The 25,440-nt window shown below is 44.9% G+C and overlaps 1 long non-coding RNA gene across 1 annotated transcript in view; it reads right to left on the reverse strand.

The window, feature by feature from the left end:
* Positions 1 to 24,974, reverse strand: part of LOC138260763 (uncharacterized) — an 88,722-nt gene extending 63,748 nt beyond the window's left edge. Inside the window, exon 1 of the long non-coding RNA XR_011198971.1 lies at positions 24,895 to 24,974. This is a non-coding gene — a long non-coding RNA (uncharacterized lncRNA). The remainder of the gene's footprint in view (positions 1 to 24,894) is intronic.
* Between the last annotated feature and the right edge of the window lie 466 nt (positions 24,975 to 25,440).

Below are 25,440 nucleotides of genomic sequence, written 5' to 3' on the forward strand. Positions count from 1 at the left end.
CTAGTAGACCAATAAGAAGCCAGTGACAGCTTCCTTATCAACCCCATCAAAAAAGTCAAACCCAAGAACTTTTTCCTCTCTTCCAGATTTGTGGGACTCCAATGGGTAGCTCTAGACTGAGGCCTAAGTCTGGCAGCGTTGTCCCTTAAATACTGCTCCGCATACAATTTAGTCTGCTCAGCAATCTCTTCCAAAAATACATCGTCCATAAACAACTCAAAGAAATTGACAGGCAAACATTTTTCCGTATTTACTCTACATCCTGGGAGACCAGTAAAGGCAGGAACTGTGGCTGCTCCATGTTCGGGGCAACCCAGGCGTCAGGTCATCCATTGGGAAGCCTTTCAGCCGCTGGCTGTTGCACCATTGGCACATCAGTGTCCTCCTCTAAAACAGGCCCTTCATCTGCACTGAGAGTGGCTTCCTCATCAGAACACTCCTCTCAGGCAGAAAACTCACTGCCAGAATCTCTCTCTTCCTCCTCTGCCTCAGATGCAGAGTCCGTCACATAATCATGGTCAGAAGATGTCTCAAAAAGCATGCCAACAACCTGCTGAGCGGTCACTCTGCGGCTAGCCATGATCCTTTCTAAGAAGTGTAACTTGACAGATGTGCCAACAACAACCAGCACTGTCTAAAAAAAGTAATAAACAAAGGGTGGCTTTATCACAAAGAGTTATGTACTCAAGAACTATACCACTCACTTGCCTGAAAAAGCTAGACTCACCAGGAACTACTCTGCACAGACACAGCAATCACCAATGATATCCCACTAAAAAGAAAAAAAAAGAAAATTAGACATATGACAACACAAATATCATTGTGCACAAATCTTACACACAATCTTACATTTAGTACACCACCTACAAACATGTCGTTCATGCATGGCAACAATACTCCTTTGGATTATATTTATTTACCTATCTAAAACATGCAACTACGCAAACCACAGGTCACCTATTGCCAAAACCACAACGAGCCACAGCAAAGGAAGCAAAAGCTTTGAACTAGAACAAAAAAGATAAATAAACTGTTATAATCACAAAAGCAAATACTTCGCCAGTTGACAAACATCCCGCCACCAAATATTTAACAATTTTCCCTGGTGTCTAGTGGTCTCTGCCCCCCTTGTGGGTAGATGAGCCTAAAAGAACTAGGCCCATCTGCCCCCAAGGGGGCGGAAATGGCTACCAGTACTGTGTTGAATCCCTGGCCCAAGGGGCCACCCCCACACAAAGCACACACATAAGATCCATGGCGCTAAGTGGATTTTGCCCCTTTGGGGTCATATGAGCATAACAAAATAGGCCAATCTGCCCCCAAAGGGGGCAGAACTGCCCAACATTGTTTTTCCCCCTTTGGGGGGCGACCGTTGCCCAAGGGGCTGCCCCCTACACAAAAAAAAAAAACGCACAACATCCCTGGCATCACCGTGGCTTCCACCCCTCCTGGAGGCAGATAGGCTTAACAATAATGAGCCGATCTGCCCCCGGGGGGGCAAAAAAGGCATAAAACATTACATCCCCTTGGGGGATTGGCCCATGCCCAAGGGGCTGCCCCCCACACAAAAAACACACACACAAACAGAATCCCTGGTGCCTAGTGGAGGCAGATAGGCCTAAAACAAAATAGGCTGATCTGCCCCCGGGGGGAGAGCTGCCAAAAACAGTATTTTTCCCCCTTTTGGGGGGGCGACCCTTGCCCAAGGGGCTGCTCCCCACACAAAAACAAACCGCAGCATCCCTGGCGTCATCGTGGCTTCTACCCCCCTTAGGGGCAGATGGGCCTAAAAAAATAGGCTGATCTGCCCCAAGGGGGGGGCAGAACTGCCCAGCACTGTTTTTCCCCCCTTTGGGGGGGGAGACCCTTGCCCAAGAGGCTGCCACCCCACAACAAAAAAAAAAAACAGCACAAATCCCTGGCATCACCGTGGCTTCTACACCCCCTGGGGGCAGATCGGATTAAACATTATGAGCCGATCTGCCCCAAAGGGGGGCAGAAACGGCATGAAAGATTATCCCCCCTTGGGGGAGCAGCCCTTGCCAAAGAGGCTGCCCCCACACAAAAAACACACACACACTCACATACACAAAATCCCTGGTGCCTAGTGGGCATTCCTGCTGCCCGATCGCATTGCGATTGGGCAGCAGGAATGCTAAAAGAGGCATAGAGGGAAAGAAAAACCAGTTCCTTTCCCCTGATGCCTCTATTGAAACAATCCCCCCTTCTGACCGAAAGAGAAACTCACCTCTTCCTTCTCAGACGCGCTGGAAGCAAATGGCTTCCTGTGTGTCTGGCACCCTCTGATGATGTCAGAGCGCTGATGTCATTAGATGGGGTGGAGGGGCGGTGGTGGAAGCGGAAGCAATTTCCCTTCCATCCCTACCCATGGGAGCGGGGGAGGCCCTCGGTGGAGCTCCAGCACTTCCCCCGAGGGCCAGGTGCAGGACGTAAAGGTTATGTCCTGGGAACCCGAGTGGTGCTGCCCAGGACTTAACCGTTACGTCACAGGCACCCAAGGAATTAAGAAGGCCTAGCGCCATTCTGAGAACACATTTGTGTATTTTATTTTACGTTAATGTGGCGTTAGATGGCCCAAAATGCTACACCATATTTACAAAGTGGCGCAATGCATGTGCCAGGCATAATGTGTGCAAAGGGGGGCGTTCCCTCGTTAGGGGAGATTTCTGAGAGATTGCTTTGCATCATTTTTTTCAGCAGTTTTAACACCTGCTCTGAGCAGGCATTTAAAGGAGGGTCAGATTAGTTAGAATGGGCCTCTGGGTGCTTTGCAGGATTAGCATCAACATTTTTTAAGCTAATCCCGCTAGGGGCCAAACTAGCATAAAAAATTCTGACTCTAGTTCTCTAACTACCGCCATGTTGCACCATATGTTAAATAAGGCGCACACATTGTGACGTTAGAGGGGTGCTAAGAGGTGCCAGAAAAGTGGCGTTGCACTAGGTGCAGCACCACATTTCATACATATGTCCCTAAGTATATTAAAAGGAGCTGGGGTCTCTAACAAGATAAATACAGTTAACAATTTGCACATTGAAATACAATGGGTTCTATGTGTGATGTCAAAATGAAAAAATATTTATTAATGACCAAGTCATGAGAAAAATGAAGGAACAAGAAGATACATGTAAGGAAGTAAAATAAAGTATGCATCTTCCAGCATATCTGATATAGTGAAAACCAAACACAATAAGTTGTGTCAAGTTCAACAAATTTATCGGTATAAATGTTTTGCAATTACAAATGGTAGATAATAAGTATTGATGAAGGTATGTACTGGTAGAACTTAGGCAATATTATTATATGACACATTACAATGCAGAATTTTGTGTCAAATCCGAACAGTACCACTACTTTTTTATTTTATTTTAAAAGGTGCGCAGCAGAAAAATCCCCAATATAAATAGGAGACATATAAATACATATACATTCTCTCATCCATATACAGCAAACAGTGGTCACTAAACAGGTTCTTTAAAACCATCTTGAAGAGAAGTAAAGTACAGAAAAAGTGAAGTGAATAAATTGTGCAAAATACATATCGCATACAAACAGCAATTAACTGTTACCTAAGCACTGTGTGAGTGGGGCCCAAATTAATTTACTAATCTGTCTGCGGGATCGATCCTTAACCCCTTCGCTGCCAGGCCTTTCCCCTCCTGTGCTGAGCCTTTTTTGGCTATTTGAGGCAGAACGCGCTTAGGCCCTCATAACTTTTTGTTCACATAAGCTACCCACGTCAGATTGGTGTCCCTTTTTTCCAACATCCTAGGGATTCTAGAGGTACCCAGACTTTGTGGGTTTCCCTGAAGGAGACCAAGAAATTAGCCAAAGTACAGTGAAAAGTTTTTTTTTTTTTTAAATGGCAAAAAAGGGCTGCAGAAGGCGGCGCGTGTTTTTTTCTCCCTGAAAATGGCATCAACAAAGGGTTTGCGGTGACAAGATCACCATCTTCCCAGCTTTCAGGAACAGGCCGACTTAAATTAGAAAGCCCCATTTTTCAATACAATTTTGACATTTTACTGGGACATACCCAATTTTTACTATTTTTTGTGCTTTCAGCCTCCTTCCAGTTAGTGACCAAAATGGGTAAGAAACCAATGCTAGATCCCAGAAAGCTAAACATTTCTGAAAAGTAGACAAAATTCTGAATTCAGCAAGGGGTCATTTGTGTACATCCTACAAGTGTTTCCTACAGAAAATACCAGCTGAAATTAAAAAATAATGAAATTGAGGTGAAAAAAACAGCAATTTTTCTCCACGTTTTACTCTGTAACTTGTTCCTACGATGTCAGATTTTTTATAGCAGTATACCGTTACGTCAGCTGGACTCTTCTGGTTGCGGGGATACATAGGGCTTGTAGGTTCATCAAGAGCCCTAGGCACTTTGCAATAAGTTTTTATTCTATACCTGGTATACAGCAATTCATTTGCTGAAATATAAAAAGTTAAAAATAGGTATCAAGAAAACCTTTGTATTTCCAATATGGCCACAAGATAAGGTGTTGAGAAGCAATGGTTATTTGCACATCTCTGAATTCCGGGGTGCCCATACTAGCATGTGAATTACAGGGCATTTCTCAAATAGACGTCTTTTTCACACACTGTCTTACATTTGAAAGGAAAAAAATGTAGAGAAAGAGAAGTGGCAATAACACTTCTTTTGCTATTCTGCGTTCCCCCACGTCTCCGATAAAAATGGTACCTCGCTTGTGGGGGTAGGCCTAGCGCCCGCGACAGGAAAAGCCCCAAAACACAACGTGGACACATCACATTTTCACAAAGAAAACAGAGCTGTTTTTTGCAAAGTGCCTGGCTGTGGATTTTGGCCTCTATCTCAGCCGGCACCTAGGGAAACCTAGCAAACCTGCGTAGTTTTGAGAACTAGACAACTAGGGGAATCCAAGATGGGGTGACTTGGGGGGCTCTGACCAGGTTCTGTTACCCAGAATCCTTTGCAAACCTCAAAATTTGGCCAAAAAACACTTTTTCCTCTCATTCCGGTGACAGAAAGTGGATATTGGCCTCTAGCTCAGCCGGTACCTGGGGAAACCTGGAAAACCAGCACATTTGTGAAAACTAGACACCTAGGGGAATCCAAGATGGGGTGACTTGTGGGGCTCTGACCAGGTTCTGTTACCCAGAATCCTTTGAAAACCTCAAAATGTGGCCTAAGAAACACTTTTTCCTCTCATTTCGGTGACAGAAAGTTCTGGAACCTGAGAGGAGCCACGAATTTCCTTCCCTCAAGTCTCCCGATAAAAATGGTACCTCACTTGTGGTGGTAGGCCTAGCGCCCGTGAAAGGAAATGCCCCAAAACACAACATGGACACATGACATTTTCACAAAGAAAACAGAGCTGTTTTTTGCAAAGTGCCTACCTGTGGATTTTGGCCTCTAGCTCAGCCGGTACCTGGGGAGACCTAGCAAACCAGCACATTTTTTAAAACTAGACACCTAGGGGAATCCAAGATGGGTTGACTTGTGGGGCTCTGACCAGGTTCTGTTACCCAGAATCCTTTGAAAACCTCAAAATGTGGCCTAAGAAACACTTTTTCCTCTCATTTCGGTGACAGAAAGTTCTGGAATCTGAGAGGAGCCATCGCATCGACAGACAGCGCCACTCAAGGGCCCATCGCTAACATACGCCCACATGCCTAATACAGCAATCACACCAGCTGATGGGAGTGTGTGGGCTGGTGTTTGGCTGGCAGTGTGTTGCAGTAGCCAACAGCAAGTCAATATGTACACTATGTACACCCTCAGCCAAGTTCCACTCTTTTTTATTTTTAAACAAAGAAACCACTAACTAATTAGAAATAATTACAAAACTACAAACACAAAAGCTCTAACTAAGTACATGACAGAAATGCCAACCATGAAACTGAACACATGAAAATACAAAACAGCCAGTTTACACTCATGGTTGTTCCCAGTAATTCTTCTGGGCATGGTAATTCTTAAAACAACCACCCACACACAGCCCAGGCTTTGAAGGACAATCTGGGCAGTACATTCGAGCCTCCCTCTGGATACCTATTTGAAAACACACTTTTGCACTCGCAAACGGTGCGAATCGCAAAATTCAGCCATTTGCGAGTGCAAAAAAGTGGTCTGCGATGCATGAAAGGCATTCGCAGACCACAAATAAATCGCAAAAATTGCGATTTCTTGTGTTGCGACCTGGTTTTGCGAGTCGCAATTTGCGATTTGCAAAATCCACATCGCAAGGCGATGCTGCAAAAAATCGCAAATTGGGATTTTTCGCAGAATGGCATTTTGCAGATGCAAAATACCATGAAACGAAACCAGGTGGTAACCTGGTGAAAAATTTAAAAATGCACTTACAATGCATTTTTAAATTGAACATGTAAAGCACACATGCCCTTTTGGCATGTGTGCACCGTACATGTCCCCCAAAACATTTTTGGGGTGCAGCAGAGGGGGCCTTAGGCCCCCAGCACCCTGGGTTTTTGCATTTCCAAAATTGTGATTTCTGGTTCAGAAATCGCAATTTTGGAAATGCAAAAAATTTGCAGATATGGGCCAACAGGCCCATAGCTGCGAATGGGGCCGGTATCGCAATTTGCGATTCGGTAATAGCATTTGTGATTTTTAAGAAATCGTTATTACCGAATCGCAACTTTGATACATGGCACTTTGAGAGTCGGAAATCGCAATTTCTTAAAAATCAATATTTCCGACTCGCAAAGGGCCGTGATGATACATCTGGTCCTACATTTCTTAGCTGGAAAGTCTTTTTTGGGTATGGGAGGAATGTGCTCAGCAAAGTGGCGATCTTTCAATCTAGCCACATCCTCCACCACTGCTTCTCTAGGAACTGCGGCCTGTTCCACTACAATAAGGCTCTCTATCAATGACTCCTGAAATTTCACTAATGTCATCTTTGACTTTGGAGACCCATCCTTAAACACAATAAAAGCATTAAAAGTTGCTAAGTGTAAGAGGTGAATTGCTAACTTCTTATACCAAACGTAAGACTTACGAATAGCAGTATAAGGTTCCAACCTTTGATCAACTCTATCTACACATCCCATGTGCTTATTATAATCTAAAATGCACACAGGTTTGCGCACTTCAGAAACCTGGCCCCAAACAGTCATGGGGGAAGTACTCTCATCATGGATGGCACTTAGCATGTAGACATCCCTCCTGTCTGAAAATCTCAAAGCTATCAGCTCATCATTCCGCAAGGCACTGCATTGTCCCCTCTCAAATTTTTTACAGACAAGCTCCCTTGGATAGCCTTTCTGGTTGCAACAAATTGTGCCACAAGCAACAGTGTCCACTCTAAACAATTCCTTGAACAACTGCACTCCGGTGTAAAAGTTATCTACATACAAATGGTGACCTTTGTTGAACAGTCGTCTACCAAGTTCCCACACAATTTTCTCAGCAACTCCAAAAGTGGGAGGACAACCAGGGGGGTCAATACTGGAATCCCTACCAGTGTAGACATGGAAATTATACACATATCCTGTACTACTTTCAGACAGCATATACAATTTAATTTCATATTGTGCCCTCTTGCTAGGAATGTACTGCCTAAAAACCAAACGACCCTTGAAGAGGACCAAAGACTCGTCCACAGCTATTTCTTTGCCTGGTACATAGATCTCTGAAAACCGATCTACAAAATGATCAAGGACAGGCCTAATCTTAAAAAGATGGTCAAAATCAGGGTGATCTCGTGGCAAGGCTAATGCATTGTCAATAAAATGCAGCATCCTAAGAAGAAGCAATTACCGATTACGACTCCTGGTTGCAGGAAATCTAGCTGTTGCCATCAAGAGACTAGTAGACCAATAAGAAGCCAGTGACGGCTTCCATATCAACCCCATCAAAAGAGTCAAACCCAAAAATCTTTTCATCTCCTCCAAATTTGTGGGAATCCACTGGGTAGCTCTAGAGTGTGGCCTAAGTATAGCAGCGTTGTCCCTCAAACACTGCTCCGCATACAAATTAGTCTGCTCAACAATCTCTTCCAAAAACAGATCAACCACAAATAACTCAAAGAAATTGACAGGCAAAAAGTTCTCTGTATTGACTCTACACCCCGGGAGACCAGTAAAGGCAGGCAACTCTGGCTGCTTCATGTTTGGGGCAACCCAAAGTTCAGGTCTTCTAACGGGAAACCTTTCTGCCCAAGGTTGCTGCACTAATGGCACATCAGTGTCCTCTAAAACAGGCCCTTCATCTGCACTGAGGGTTGCTTCCTCATCAGAAGATTCATCTCTGACAGAAACTTCACTGCCAGAATCTCTCACTTCCTCCTCTGCCTCAGATGCAGAGTCCGTCTCATAATCATGATCAGACAATGACTCAAAAAGCATACCAACCACCTGCTGAGCGGGCATCCGGCAGCTAGCCATGATCTATCCTACAAAAATTAACTGGACAAATGCACCACCAACAGCCAGCACTGTGTAAGATAAGTAATAAAGTGTAGCTTTATTAGTAAGAGTTATAAACTCAAAAACTATACCGCTCACTTGCCTGAAAAAGCTTGAATCACCAGCAACTACTCTGCACAGACACAGCAATCACCAATGATATTCCACTAAAAAGAAAGAAAGAAAAGCAATTAGAAATAATACAACACAAATATCATTGTGCACAAATTTCACACAAACTGCATTTAGTACACCACCTACAAACATGTCATTCATGCATGGCAACAATACTCCTTTGGCGTAAATTTACTTACCTAAAACATGCAACCCGCAGGTCAACCACAGCAAAAACCGCGAGGAGCCACAGCAAAGAAAGTAAAAGCTTTGAACTAGAACAAAAAGGAGATTTTTTTTTTAGCACAATTGCAAATACTTCATCAGTTGATACACATCCCACCATCAAGCATTTAGAAATTGGTGCCTAAGTGGATTCTGCCATAGGGGCAGATGGGCCTACTAAAAAATAGGCCTATCTGCCCCAAGGAGGGCAGAAAATACCTTTAGTAGTGTGTCCCCACGGGGAGCGACCCTTGCCCAAGGGGCTACCCCCCAAAAAAACAAAAAAACACACACACACTATCCCTGGTGCCTAAGTGGCTTCTGCCCCCTTGGGGACAATGGGCCTAAAAAAAACCCACTAAAACACACTATCCCTGGTGTCTAAGTGGCTTCTGCCCCTGGGCCTAAACTAAATATGCCCATCTGCCCCCCTTGGGGGGAGAGATGGCCAACAGTTCAATGCCCCCCTTGGGGGGGGCGCCCCACATTAATAAACATATTTAAAAAAATCCATGGTGTTCTAGTGGTTTCTTCCCCCCTTGGGGGCAGATCAGCCTAAAAATAACAGGCCGACCTGTCCCCAAGGGGGGCAGAGTTGGCCTTGGTACACGTGCCCCCAAAGGGGGGGGCGACCCTTGCCCAATGGGCTGCCCCCCTCCTCTAACACACACACACACACACTATCCTTGGTGTCTAAGTGGCTTCTGCCCCCCTTGGGGGCAGATGGGCCTAAATAAAATAGGCCCATCTGCCCCTAAGGGGGGGAGAAATGGCTAACATTTTAATGCCCCCCTTGGGGGGCGCCCCTTGCCCAAGGGGACACTACCCCACATAAATAAACATATTTAAAAAATCTGTGGCGTTCTAGTGGTTTCTGCCCCCCTTGGGGGCAGATCAGCCTAAAAATAATAGGCCCATCTCTCCCCGGGGGGGGCAGAAATGGCCTTGGTACACATGCCCCCAAAGGGGGGGCGACCCTTGCCCAAGGGGCCACCCCCCTCCACTAACACACACACACACACACTATCCCTGGTGTCTAAGTGGATTCTGCCCCAAGAGGGGCAGAAATGGCCAACAGTTCAATGCCTCCCTTGGCATTCCCATGCCCCCAAAGGGGGGCGACCCTTGCCCAAGGGGTCACCCCCCCTCCACTCCCCAACACAAACACAGCAGAAATAAAGAAAAAAAATCCCTGGCGTCTAGTGGTTTCAGCCTAAAAATACTAGGCCGATCGGCCCCCAAAGGGGCAGAAAAGGCTACAACAAACATGCCCCCCAAATGGGAGCGACCCTTGCCCAAGGGGCTGCTCCGCAAAACACAGCATAAATAAAGAAAAAAAAGAAAATCCCTGGCGTCTAGTGGTTTCTGCCCCCCTTGGGGGCAGATCAGCCTAAAAATATATGGCCGATCTGCCCCCAAGGGGGGCAGAAATGGCCACACAAACATGCCCCCCAAATGGGAGCGACCCTTGCCCAAGAGGCCGTTCCCCAACACAAAACATTGCCACAATAAATATAATTAAAAAATCCTTGGCTTCTAGTGGGCATTCCTGCTGCCTGATCGCAATGCTAGAATGCTCAAAGAGACACCAGGGGAAAGGAAAACCCTTTCCTTTCCCCCGCTGCCTCTTTGTTTACAACCCCCCCACCCGCCGGAGGAGAAACTCACCTGTTCTCCCTTGATCGCACTGACATGCACGGTGTAATGAAGTCAGCGCACGATCGCACGCTGACGTCATTATGGGGGGTGGAGGGGGAAGGGCTTCCCCTTCCATCCCTGCCTTGGGGGGGTGGGAGGGACTCCCCAAGGAGGGAGCGCTAGCGCTCCCTCCGGGCCAAGGATGTAATGGTTACGTCCTCGGCACAGGAGCGCGGCACAGAAACGGTTAAGCACATAGGAGCCTGTCTCAAAAAAGAACATTGAACACAAACAGGCCAACCATTGATTAAAGGTCAGAGGCATTGGTTCCAACCAATCAGATGCAATACAGCAGCGGGCCACTGACATAGCTAAAAACGAAAACCTCTGTGACTGCTCTGCATACCCCATCAATTCCTAACAGTAAAAGTTGAGGAGTAATCACAACGTCTAGGTGAGTAATCCTAGACAGAAACGTGGCCATATCAGTTAAAAATTCATGCAGTCTGCTACAGCTAAAAAACATATGTACTAAATCGCCGCTACGCTCTTACAGCGGGGACATACCACTCCCCGCGAGCTGCCCCATTTGGATAGCTTGGCAGGGGTATAATATAGGTGAAATACTATTTTATAATGTTGAGCTTGAGGCCCAGCTGCAAGCAGAAAACACTGGGCCATGTCTAGGGAACCCAGAAATGAAGCTTCAGAAGCCCCAATACTCCGCCCCACCTCTTCAGCTGATTACCCAAATCGTCTGACAACAAATCAAGGAAAAGTGGGTATAATGACCAAATCCGCCAACTAGTAGACTTATATAAGATCTCCAACACTGGGATTCTATCCCCCAATGGCCCCCATACGGATGAGGGGGGTGACAAAAAGAAGTCCCTGATTTGCAACAAAAAAAAAAAGTCTTTGCTATCAAGCTTGTAGTCATTTTTCCATTCATCAAATGATTTAAGATGGCTATTCTATAGATAGATATAGATCGCCAATACGCTAAACTCCCCACTGTGCCCAATTGGCACAACGCTTATCCTTGAAGATGTCAGGAAGTATGGGCAAGTTCAAAATAGGCGATTAGAAATTAATCTGACCATTCCAATTCTACTTTTAATGCTAGACCAAACCTTCAATGCAGCCCTGACAGTCTTACACTTAACTTTTTTTTAAATAGCTAGGCTCGAGTATTCTCATAAAGGCTGCATTGGCATGGCTTCCCCATATCATATTGTAGATAGCAGGGGAGATTTCACCAACGCCTCTATTATCAACATCTTGGGTAATTAGCTGTTGAATATATTGTAAAACTGCTACCCAATAGAAAAGAAGGAAATTTGGAGCAGCCCAGCCCCCTTTCTTTCTTGGAAGCACTAGGTACTTGTGTGCCCGCTGGGCTTTGGAAAAGGACCATATAAAACCATTTGCTAGATTCTCCATATGTTTGAGCCAATCATTGCTAATTTCCAATGGGATAGTGCGAAAAATATACAGAACCCTGGGAAACAAGAGCATTTTAATAAGGTTGCACCGCCCGATGATCATAAGGTGTAAATTGATCATACGGTGCAGCTCTTTCCTGGTTTTGGCTAAAACCGGAGCAAGATTGCTCTCACAATCTGCTCCAGGTTAGCCATTAATCTAACACCTAAATAAGTCACTTGTTCCACGCTTCTATTATCTACAATAGAGTCCCATTCATTGCCCATTATTTGACATTTAGCCTTATTTAGTAAATAGCCCTAGACCTCGCCAAACTCCGCCGTTAGCTTCTCTATTTCTTCAACCGCCAACCCTAGGTCAGGTGTAGTAACGGCTATATCATCAGCATAAGCCAATATTTTGAACGTGCCATCGATCATTACCTAAGGCGGGATCAAATTACTTTGAAGAAGCCTTCTAAATAATGGATCAATGTAAAGTGCAAAGAGGAATGGCGAACAGGGACAACCCTGTCTAGTGCCCCTTGTAATAAAAATAGGGTCAGAGGCTGCCCCGGCCAGTTAAATTTGAGCTGTAGGTTTCTGATATAAGCCCTGAATAGCCCTAATAAAGCTAGGATCTATGTTAGATTTGAGAAGCACTGCCCAAAGACACTCCCAGCTCACTTGATCCAAAGCCTTTTTTGGCGTCTAATAAATTTAGTGACATAGGGGCTGCTATGGCCTGGGATGCGTCTAACATGGCAATGACCCGCCTCACATGGTCGGAAGTCCCACGCCCAGGGATAAACCCATGCTGCCATAGGGAAGCAAGTCCGCTAATTACTCAGCTAATTCTAGTCGCCTAAATGGCGTCAGCATTTATTAATGAAATAGGACGATAGGAACCTGGTAATAAGAATCCTTCTCCTTTTTTAACAAATATGCTCTAGATAATATTAACCTAGTCGCTTAACAGCCAGGTGCTTCTTTTTTTTCTGATGATTGGTTTAGCGGGACCTTGTTGCTGTCTAGTTTGTCTTTGGTCTTCTGCCATAACCCTTTGGTAGCACAAACTGTCCTACGCAAAGAGCAACATCTTAAACAGTGTTCTTTTGTTCGAGGGTCTATGTGTCATGGATGAAAAAATGGATACCTGAGTTTATAAGTTTTAATAGGGGCATGACTCTCCCCGGGGTGCTCTGGGATACCTTAAAAGCAGCTGTTTGTGGGGAAACCTTAAGTTACGCCCTCAATTGGGAAAAGCAACGCACTTCAGCTATACGCGTGGCTCAGACTGAGCTGGCTTTTCTGGAACGGCAGATTGTGGGGCTGACAAGGAATAATCTCCCTATGCAGGATACTCTAGATCAAATTGCTGCCATGAAAGCTAGGATCACTCAGAGATTATTAAAGCACATATTCGTAGACAGGAATGTTACGAGTTTAGCGAGAAGGTGGGCAAGCTTTTAGCATATAATACTAGACAGAAGGTGACTCGGGTTACCATTATCTCTATCAAGGATAACCAAGGGCAGACTGTACGGGGGATTTGGCAGTATTAAAGGTTTTTAAGGATTACTACTCTGCATTGTATCAGCAGGAAACACGTGATTTAGAAGAAAGTATTAGTCAGTATTTGAGTAAAACTCCAGGTCCTAGGTTGTCGGCAGATGAGAGCCGCCAATTGGCTTCCCCTATTAAGTTAGATGAGATCACAGCAGCACTAGGCACTTTGCCTAATGGGAAAGCTACTGGGCCTGATATGATTCCAATGGCATTTTTAAAGATCTTTTTTGGGGAACTGAAAGATGACATTCTGGCACTATTTAAGTTGGTACAGAATGGAGCACAGGTGCCGGGCTCATGGTAGGATGCTAATATTATTGTATTTTTAGAAAAGGACCACTACTCATTCAAAGAACCAATTCAAAAGTATTGAAATTAGTTAAGGTATGATTAGTCAACAACGTTTGGATCCCTAAAACTGAATGCACGGGATCATCTCCAGGACTCAGTTAAATGTGCCTGAGAGGGACAATTGGGTTCTACACCATTTGTGACCATATGTAAGCTGAAAGGAAGAATACGAAGAGAAAAAGGGGAAAATGGGAAGAAGGGAACAGAAAATAGTAAGGATAAAATTGTTAGAAAATGATTCAAATATAGTTGGCCAAAAATTTAGTTGCAACAAAATTCCTGGAAAGGCCAAGAAATAGTGAGTGGTAAGTTAACCAGTAAGACAACAATTGTGCAGCACACACAAAACCTTAAGGAAAGGTGAAGGTGATGTGGTGTAAAAGGTAGTCAGCTCCATACAATGAAAGCAAATGAAAAGATGACCACTTACAAAAGGATCTAGGCCACAAGGTTAATTTCGTGTTAGCATAAACCAAGTCGAAGGGAAAATGGTCCTTGGGGTACATGCTTTACAAATACTGTGCCTACATTCAAAAGAGTATATCTTATCCCAGAAATTGTGGAAACAGATTCATAAATGCTGCATGCATAATAGATCCCCAAAATATACCTTGCCTCTTGTTACAGATAGACAGCGTACAACAAACCAAATCAAAAGGAAAAATGCTCCTTGCTGTACATGCTTTTCAATTAATGTGCCTATAATCAAAAAGAGGATACGTTATCAATGGAATTGTGGAAACAGATAAATAAATGCCGCAGTTAAAATAGTGCCCCAAAATATACCTTGCCGCTTATTTAGGAAAGACAGTGTACAAAAAGCTGGAAAAATAATGTTCAGATGTAAAATAACCACAACAAGGAGAGATGAGGACCAACCCAGATAGTTATGAACACTCCATCAGGGGAAATGAATACCCTTCACTCAGCAATGAAGCAAATTACAGCTGGTCAATGAGTCAGAGTCACAGATCAAGGTCAGACATAAATGCTGATAAACAATGAGGATAGATGCAGGTTGCCATAGGATGCTGAGATGGGGCCACTCACCTGAGAAGCAGGATGTCTGCAGGGGCGATGGTATGCCCCCGATCTCCTGGAACACCTCTCGGCACTTCCTGGTGGACACAGAAACCCCGGCAGGTATCCCAAAAAGAAAGGGGGCGTGGAAGAGAAAGAGACAAAACACTGCCACGTCTTGCCGGTCCAGCCAGGCACCCTGTATCTTCGGAGGGGCAGGTCGTTGTTGACAGAGTGATAGTAGAGTTAGTGCACTCAACTTCCTTGAAACTGAATCTCTCTTTCTGTTATGGGCACGGAAGCGGTAGAAGAACACCGGATGCTCCAGCACTTTTCTTGGATAATAATAACAGTTGGCACAATTACTAACACTGGATTACCAAAGACCCAAACTGAGTACCATAACAATAAGTACTGCGACACTAGGGCTGGCTTCACAGAGATTCACTGTTGCACACTACAATTAGAACTGTGGTTGCACTTATCATGCACACGAATTACAAACAATGGGCATTAATGATATCACACATAACTTTCTTGCATGCATAGAGTTAAACTAAAAGGAACAAAAACAATCCAAGAAATACAAATGTCCACTTTGGGTTCAAACAGTTAGGGTGCCACAGTTTGGTTTGGTTTCAATCTGTGTGTGAAAAACCCTTCAAAATGCAAATTCCTCAAACTTGAAACACAAGCATAAATTACACAATTTAAATCCAAGAGTTATGCAATTAGAGAAAGAAAAGTCATGTAAATGCTCTTTTAAAATTGCACTGTCAATTTTTGTAGTACTTGAGCTCAAGCGGATTTCCTGAAGCACATTTAGGCAAGTAACTACAATAATAATGAAGAATGTTCAGAAATGCATTTGTCTCTTCAAGATAAGCACTCATCCAAAATACGAGGTCTGAAATACACCAGCTGTTCTAGGAAAGCCCGGCGCTCAAAGAACAAACTCCCTGGAGAATACTAGTCACCTAGCTGCAGTCTTTTCCGGAGTGCTGGAGGAATGCCTGGTGTCAGCTGGTACAGGAATGAAGAAAAGAATTGCCTCAAAAGTCCTGAATACAAGGATGACAGCAGTGGCTGGACTGCCAAGTCAGATACTGAGATCAGGAAGCAAAACAAAGCCAAGCAAGCTTCACTCTGCTATTTATAGCCAATCAGGAAAGCATATAAGATGAGTCACTACCCCCAATTAGAAGCACATGTCTACACCTTCTCACATTAGCAAACAAGCATTGGTAAAACAAGCATTGATAAAACCAATTGTGTAACACAGCACATTATGTTTACTTAGAAACATCAAGATTTAACCAAGAACAGAGATATGATTTAACCCTAATCCCTAGGGATGCTGACAGATAACACAGGAGGCACCTTGGGTATTCCTGACAGTCCTCCCCACCAAGGACCCTCTCAAAGGGAGGGGCTTGGAAGGGTGCAGGAGTTGGAATGTTTTAGTAAGACGCGGAGCATGAACTGTGGACGCCGGTTCCTAGGAATTGTCCTCAGGCCCATAGGCTTTCCAAGCCAATAAATAGTGTAGAACACCACGGACACGCCTAGAGTCAAGAATTTTGGCCACTTCAAATTGCCATTGCCCGTGTACTTTTACCGGGGGAGGTGGTGGGGCATCATGGGTATCAGGGGAATAGGGGCGGAGTAACGACACATGAAATACGGGGTGTACCTTGAAATCATCTGGCCATGTCAGTTCTACTACCACAGGATTTGATGATTTTGGCAGTAGGAAAGGGGCCCAGAAATCAGGGGTTTAATTTTTTGGATCCTGCAAGATAGAGATTTTTTTATGAGAGCCACACCTGATCTCCTATCTGATAAGAGGGAGCAGGTCTCCTTCATTTGTCTGCCTGTCTTTTTACTTGAGCTTGGTAGAATTTTAAATGGTGTTGTACTTGTTTTTGAATCTCCTGTAACTCTTTATGGTGTTTCTGCATTGATGGGACTCTTGTGGATGTTTGGGACCCAGTTATAGGTAGCATTCTTGGGTGCAGACCAAACAAACAGTAAAATGGGGATACTCCTGTAGCCATGTGGACACTGTAGTTTTATTCAAATTCAACAAGAGGCAAAGCCTTATCCAACTCAGTAGACCATGTGTCAATATGACATCTCAGGATTTGCTCCAGCGATTGGTTGGCACGTTCCGTCTGCCCATCCGTAAGTGGATGATATGCAGAGGACAAACGGACATCCACACCGACAGAGGAACAGAAGCTACACCAAAACCGTGATATAAATTGGGGGTCACGATCGGAAACAATTGTGGTGGGCAACCCATGAATCCGTACAATGTGTTGGACAAACAAATCAGAGAGCTTGGAAGCCCTAGGGAGGCCTTTTAATGGAACAAAATGAGCTATTTTAGTTAAATAATCTACAACCACCCATATGACAGTGCGTCCATTGGAAGCTGGGAGATCAGAAATAAAATCCATACTTATGGTATGCCATGGTGCCACCAGAATTGGCATGGGAAGTAACAATCCTATGGCTGGAGTATGTGGGATTTTAGTCCGAACACAGGTGGAACAAGTGTGGACGTAGCTTCTCACATCCTGCACAAGTGTGGGCCACCAAAACCATCTTTGACAGAGATCTAACATCTTTTTCTCACCTGGGTGACCTGCGAGGTCAGAATCATGTCCCCAATGTAACACTGTATCCCGTTATTCTTTGGTAGGGACGTACAACTGATCAGCATGGTATAGTAAACCCTCCTTTTCATACACATCAATAGAACAGGGAACCTTGTGTTGGGCTACCTGTATTTTCTCAAGGATCTTCTTGGGAAGTGCACACAGCCACAATTTTTTCTGGGGTTATAGTGCTTCTTACCTGTTCTAGCGCAACATCAGAGGAGAAACCCATCCTAGACAACATGTCTGCCCTTTGTTGTGTAGTACCAGACCTATAGGTGATTACGAAGTCAAATTTGTTAAAGAATAGAAGCCAGTGTAATTGACGAGGTGTCAGGGCCTTGGTCGCTTAAAAAATTGTAAATTACGGCGATCTGTGTAAATAGTTATGGTGTGTCTAGCTCCTAGTAGGTGGTGATGCCATTCCTAGAAGGCAAGCTTGATGGCCAGAAGTTCCCCGCTCCGCCACTGTGTAATTTTGCTCTGCGGGTAGCAATTTCTTTGAGAAGTAAGCTACTGGATGGAAATGCCCAGACTCAGGATCTTGTTGGGACAAGACACCACCCACTGCCATTTGGGAAGCATCTGCTTCCATGAAAAATGACTGAGCAGGGTCGGGATGAAGGAGAATGGGTGCTTCAGTGAATGTATTTTTAAGATGTTGGAAGGCTTTCTCAGCTTCTGCATCCCAGAGGAACTTAACCCCCTTTCGTAGGAGCCGGGTTATGGGAGATACCACAGTAGAAAAGTGGGGTATAAATCTCAGATAAAAATTTGAGAAGCCCAAAAACTGTTGCACTTCCTTGATGGATTTTCTGGCTACCCAATCAAGGATGGCCTGTACCTTGGACCTATCCATGAAAATTCCATCGGGAGTGATCACATATCCCAGGAATTCTACAGTTCTAGCGTGAAAAATTAATTTTTCTAGCTCCGCGAAGAGATGATGTTCACAAAGCTGTTGTAAAACTGCTCTTACATGCCCTATATGTTCCTCAGTGGAAGATGAATAGATCAAAATGTCGTCTATGTATACCACTACACAGATATCCAGAAACTCCTGCAGCACTTCATTGATGAAAAATTTAAACGCTGCAGGAGCGTTACACAACCCGAAGGGCATCACTTTGTACTCAAAGAGTCCGAATTTAGTTTGGAATGCCATCTTCCACTCATCCCCCTTCATCACTCGGATCACGTGGTAGGCGCCCCGGAGGTCGAGTTTAGAATAAATGGTCGACTGACGTACCTGATCTAAAAGTACTGGGATCAACGGAAGAGGATACAGATTCTTTTCTGGTCACTTTGTTCACTGCGCGATAATCTATACAGGGATGCAGCTCACGATTCTTCTTGGGCACGAAGAACAAAGATGATGATACTGGTAACGTTGAATGATGAATGAAACCCTTAGCCAATAGATTATCCAGGTAGTCTTGCAGGTATCAATTCTCAGGCTCAGAAAAAGCATACACCCTACTACATGGAAATGTTGCCCCTGGAATCAAGTCTATATGACAATCATATGACCTATGTGGCGGCAGCTGGGTGGCCTTCTGTTCACTAAAGACATCATGGAAGTCTTTATACGGTGCAGGAATGGCCAGTGTGTCATCCGGCTTGATAGCCGTACCCTGTGTGGACCCACAATTCAAGGGTGTCACTAGTAATGGCTTGTCTTGATAACAGGAGTGCCAGCAATGTTTAGCGTCTAATGTCACTGTCCTTGCTGCTCGGTCAATTTTGGGATTGTGTAACTGAAGCCAGGGTATCCCCAAAATGGCTCCAAATACTGGGGTATCTATGAGGTCAAACTGAATTTGTTCTGTATGGTTATTTGCACAAAGCTTGGACAAGGGTGTTGTTTGATAAACGATAAGCCCGGAGGACAATTCTGAGCCATTCACGGCTCTGACTGGCTCAGGGACGTCTTTTCTGACAGTCGTAATATTTAGGGTTTTATCCAAACCTAAGTCTAAAAAGTTTCCGGTAGCCCCAGGGTCAAGCAATATGGGAATGACCCTATGAACCTGAGGGGACAACATTAACATTACAATAGGAGTTAGATGTCGAGGTACTGGACTGGTGGTATTAGTCAGAAGATGTGAGACCATATTGAAAGAAGCGCTCGATAAAATGGTCTCAGAAGTTATCGAGCCAGTTTTCTGCCGGGTCAGGAAGAGAGAATTCAGGCCCTGTTACCGCTCCGATAGCTTTCTTTGGAGCAGTAGGCTTGTTAAGACATTCCCGAGCAAAATGCCCTGCCTTACCGCAGTATAAATACAGTTTCAAGTTTTTCCTATGTTCTTTCTCTTCCTTAGATAGTGGGCCCCGCACACTGCCAATTTGCATGGGCTTAGGTGTATCATGAGTGGGAATGGTGGACTCCTTTTTCTCAGTTTTGAGCACCACTAAGAGTGTGTCACCCTGGAATTTTTCTCCCTGACGTTCACTCAAGTGGTGATCCAATTGTACCACCAGGTCAATGAACTCGGAACACTCCGTAGGAGGTTCCACAATTTGGGCTAGAACATCATTGAGATTGTCCCGAAGGCCACGATAGACGAGGGAGGTCCTCTTCTCCTCGGGCCACTCAGGCCCTCATTACAACATTGGCAGTAAATGCCTCTTACCGCCGTGCAGAAGACCGCCAACACACCGCTGCGGCCGGGGAAATCCGCTACAGCTATTACGACCCACAGGCCGGAATCCGCCAAAATCTAGACACCCACACAAGTCCACCACACCAAAGGTCAGTGATAAACTGGCGATAACAAAACCTCCACCTTCACGCCAACAAGAATATGCCCACACTATCACGACCCAGGAATCCACGCGGCGGTCTTTCAACCGCGGTATTCCATTGGCGGTACACACCGCCACGCTTAAAATACACACACATTTATAAAACACAACCACATTGGACAAATCGAAATACACACACCTGAAACACATACACACACCACTCCCACACACCCAATACATATAAAACACACACCCATAACACCCGCAAACCCCTAAGACAAAAATTTAGAATGAACCACAGAGAGAGACACCACCATCAACAAACTAGCATCCACAGACACACAACACCATCACTCACACAACATCCACGCACCTCACACAACATATACAAACACATCCCCTCACACATCACAACACACACCACCTCACACATCACCCACACCACACCATGGCACCGCAAAGACACCCCAGGTTTCCTGTGGAGGCGCTCAGGGTCATGGTGGAGGAAATCTTCCGGGTAGAGCCACAGCTATTCGGGTCACAGGTGCAGCACACCTCCATTGCTAGGAAGATGGAGCTATGGTGCAGAACTGTAGACAGGGTCAATGCAGTGGGACGTTACCCAAGAGCTAGGGATGACATCAGGAAGAGGTGGAACGACCTACGGGGGAAGGTGCGTTCCGAGGTCTCAAGACACCAGATTGCAGTTCAGAGGACTGGCTGCGGGCCCCCACCTCATCCCCCACAACTAACAACATGAGTAGTAGGAAGGGATACCTTTAATCACCATATTAAAAGTGACAGTTATCCCGCCCCGGAAGTGACACCATATCCGGTGGCTGGGACTTCTGGTGTCCCTGAGAGCCCTCCCCGGAAGTGCCTTGTGTATAGGGTGTGTCACGTGGTCTGTGACCTCATGGTGTCATGTGTTAACTATGTGGCTGTGTCCTAGCCCCCATTGGTGCTGGTCTATGGGCTTTTTTAGGATGTGGGCCTTTGTGGTGTGCAAGTGTTTTCAGAGCCTGTGAGGTCAGGTCTGGACATGTCAGACAGTCAGGGGCAAGTGACTGTTAGGGGCCTCTGCACAGGTCGGCGAAGGGGGGCGGGCTGACCAAACCTCCACAATGCTGGCTAATCCAAAAAGAGGGGCTGGTCAAACCTCCAAGCTGTTGGCTAATCCTAAAAGAGGGGCTGGTCAAATGATATGCTTGTTAGAGCCAGCCAATCATGGTAGAAATGCATGTCTAAAATAGATGTAGCACCAAGAGTTCCCATGCCAGGGCCCACATGTGTTCAACATATGTCAGAGAGGGGCTCTCAGGCCAGAGTCCAAAGGTGTTCAACAGATGTCAGAGTCTAAACTGACCAAACAGTTAAAATAGTTTGGAGATAAACAGGAGCCAGACATTGTAAACCTAAAACAGATGTAGCATATGGAGTTCCCAGGCCATGTCCCCAAAGGTGTTCAGCAGATGTCAGAGTCTGAAGTGACCATACAGTTTAAAAAAAAAAAAACTTTTGAAATTGTAAACCTAAAACCGAGGCCTGACTCTAAGCCCAACCCAGCACAAAAACCTATGCATAATCAAGAGGTGGACCCATATAAAAACAACCCCCACATTCACAGGGGTCTTTTTCTCAACTACACACTGGGCGCTTACAGAGAGCTTAGGCTGCCAGAAACCCTCAAGGGGAAAAATATGAAGACCCCAGCACAGACTGTTGATGCTAAACCTCTTCCACTTAAGATCTGTAACTATGTGGTGTCTGTATATTTTCTATTATAGTTTAACATGGATGGCAGCCCCAACCTTTTTTTTATTTTATTTTTAACTATACCCATCAGTGTAAAATGCACGTTTTTAAAATGCTGTTTATGTATGTTGGGAACTGGGTAGCTGGAATCTGTTGGCTACAATGTTTAATTTGCACTGATAGGTTCAGGGGTTGTGTATACGTAAGTATTCTGAGGCTCTGCACTTAATTTTGGGGTTTGGGATGGTAATGCTCAATTTGTATTTGTTGGTTCTGGTGTAATGTATGTGCATGTATTTTGAGGGGGCGCATTTATCTGTGGGGATGGGCGGTATTGTTTAATTTGTCCTGGTTAGTTCTGGGTCCATGTAGGTACATGTATTTGTAAGGGACCGCATTTTATTTTAGAGGGCGGTAGTGCTTAATTTGTACTTGCTGATTCAGGGGTTGTGTAGGTACATGTATTTTTAAGGGTAAGCATTTTATTTTGTGGGCTCTATTGTTTAATTTGTATTTGTTGGTTCTGGTGTTATGTATGTGCATGTATTTTGAGGGGGGCGCACTTATTTTGTGGGATGGGTTGGTATTGTTTAATTTGTCCTGGTTAGTTCTGGGGTCATGTAGGTTCATGTATTTTTAAGGGTCATCATTTATTTTGAGGGCGGTATTGCTTAATTTGTACTTGATGGTTCTGGGGATGTGTAGGTACATGTAATTTTTAAGGGTAAGCATTTATTTTGTGGGCGGTATTGTTTAATTTGTAAATGTTGATTCTGGGGATGTGTATGTGCCGGTATTTTGAGGGGGGCGCCCTTATTATGTTGGATGGTTGTAGGGCTTAATTTGTACATGCTGGTTCTAGTGCTGTGTATGTGGAGGTATTTTTGAGGGTCTGCACTTATTTTAGGGGTGGCTGTAGGGCTTAATTTGTACTGGATGTTTTCAGGGGTTCTGCATGGGCAGGTATTTTTGTGGGGCTGTATTTTGTGGGGTGACTTTAAGTTTAAGTTGTACAATCTGGTTCTGGGTCTCCCCCGAGATATACATCGCTCTGGGACACCACGCTATTAACTTTTCTGAGCTGTTCTCAGAGACAATATTGTCTCTGAGAACAACTCTGAGGCTTTAATAACGCACTTGCTGAGCGCCTCTGAGACACCTGCCTCAGTATTATGTGTTCACACATATAATTGAGGCTCTGGTTGTTTATACGGGCTGCTCTGGGGTGCATTGTTATTAACTTTAGAGCTCTGTGCACAGCGTTGCGGTGCACAGAGCTCTAAAGTTAATAACAGTGCTCCCCAGAGATGCCCGAAGCTCTGGGGAACCCGTTATTATTATTGATATTTTTTTTTCCCGCCCTGATCACAGAGACCATGCGGTCTCTGAGAGCAGCTCGAGTAATGTTAATAACAGTGTTCCCCAGAGCAGTCCTGAGCTCTGGGGAGCCTTGTTATTAACTTTACTCGCGCTGCTCTCAGGGGCCGCATGGTCTCTGAGAGCAGCTCGAGTAATGTTAATAACAGTGTTCCCCAGAGCAGTCCTGAGCTCTGGGGAGCCTTGGTATTAACATTACTCGCGCTGCTCTCAGGGGCCGCATGGTCTCTGAGAGCAGTTTACCACTAGTGAATAATTACAAGGCCTCCGGGCGCCCGCAGACACTCGGAGGCCTTGTAATTATTAATTAATGTTAAAATGCTCTCAGGGACCACATGGTCCCTGAGAGCCATTTAGTAATAATGAATAATTACACCGGTCTCCGCGGACGCCCAGGGGATCGGTGTAACTATGCACTAAGGCTGAAATGCTCGCCGAGACCATGCGGTCCCTGCGAGCATTTTAGCCTTAGTGCATACTTACAACTGGCCCCCGGGCGTCCGCGGATGCCTGGAGACCAGTGTAATTAGGACCGCATGGTCCCGGCGAGCATTTCAGCCTTAGTGAATAATTACAAATGGTCCACGGGCGTCCGTGGACGCCCAGGGGATCGGTGTAATTATTCGCTAAGGCTAAAATGCTCGCCGAGACCCTGCGGTCCCGGCGAGCATATTAGCCTTAGTGAATAATTACAACAGCCCCCAGGGCGTCTGCGGACACCCGGAGACCGGTGTAATTATTTATTAATGTTAAAATGCTCGCTGGGACCGTATGGTCTCGGCGAGCATTTCAGCATTAATGAATAATTACACCGATCCCCTGGGCGTCTGCGGTCTCCCAAGGGTCCAGAAAAGAAGTAAGGCGGCTCTCAGAGGCCGTTGGGGTGTTCCCTAGTGGCTTCTGAGAGCTGCCTGGATGGTTTAAATACAGAGAATGCAGTGTTTGTTTCACCAATGCATTCTCTGTAATTAAACCTTCCGATCGGCTCACCGAGGCCACATGGTGTTCCCGAGGCCTCGGTGAGCCTGTCGCTTGCTGCCAGAGTGCGGCGTTTTTGTTTTTTTTTAAATAGTAATGGCGCGTGGACAGGGTCAGTGGGGCCCTGACCTTGCGCGTTTGGGCCCTACAAATATAAATAATTTTTTTTAAAAAAAGAAAAATAAATACAGTTTAAAAAAAAAAAAAAGGCTCTAGTGCTCTTTGATTTTCGGGAGCCTCTGAGATCCGTGTTCCAGGCCCACAGGGACACATAGGCCCGAATTTGTTAAAAAAAAAAAAAAATCGGCCCTATGAGCTCCTGAGGGCCTGGAACACGAGGCTCAGAGGCCCCCAGGGTCTCATTGGGCAGCCTTTGTTTTTAAAATAAATATAAATATGGCAAATGTGACCCTGGGGGTTTAGGGATTCCTTAGGGTCTACAAGTTTGTTTTTTGTTTTAAAGCACATAAATTAATACATAATAAATAAAAAATAAAAATAAAAACAAAAAGATATTGAAATAAATTAAAATAAAAATAATTTAAAATTACCCCAGGTAAAGAGTCTTAGATCCCCAAAGCACCCCACATCCACTCACCTTAGATCAGGAGGGTTTGGTGTCCTAGTTTGAGGTCCTGAAAAACCCTGGCCCCCACACATGCTGCATCCACATCCGGCCATTTTTAAACAAAGACTCTAAATGTGTTGGTTGGGGGTGGCTCAGCATGGAGTTTAGCCTGAGCTCCACCCCCACACATGGTTCAGAGCCTTGTTGAGCTGAGTTGAAAACCCGGCTCGGATCCTAGGATCTGATTTACAGTCTATAGTACATATATAAAATCTAGGAACTGTCAGGTTTTTTAAATAGGTTGTGTTATATATTTTTACAAATGTTGTAATTACATAGTATTATAAAGACCTTTGAGGGCCTCGTAATCTGTGTAAGATAACCTTGTGCAACCCTTAGAATTATATAAATAATGGCTTATAGAGTGAATCCTAGAGTTTGTCTTGTGTTATAGTGCCATCATGTAGACTCTGTTTATTAAACCTTTTATAGTTTTCGAGACAAGCTTTACAAATGTTGATGTGTATTATACTGTCAGAACATTGTGTTTCAACAGTTGGAATCTTGCGAGCTTTT

The sequence above is a fragment of the Pleurodeles waltl genome, chromosome 10 (genome assembly GCF_031143425.1).
Source record: "Pleurodeles waltl isolate 20211129_DDA chromosome 10, aPleWal1.hap1.20221129, whole genome shotgun sequence".
NCBI lineage: Eukaryota > Metazoa > Chordata > Amphibia > Caudata > Salamandridae > Pleurodeles > Pleurodeles waltl.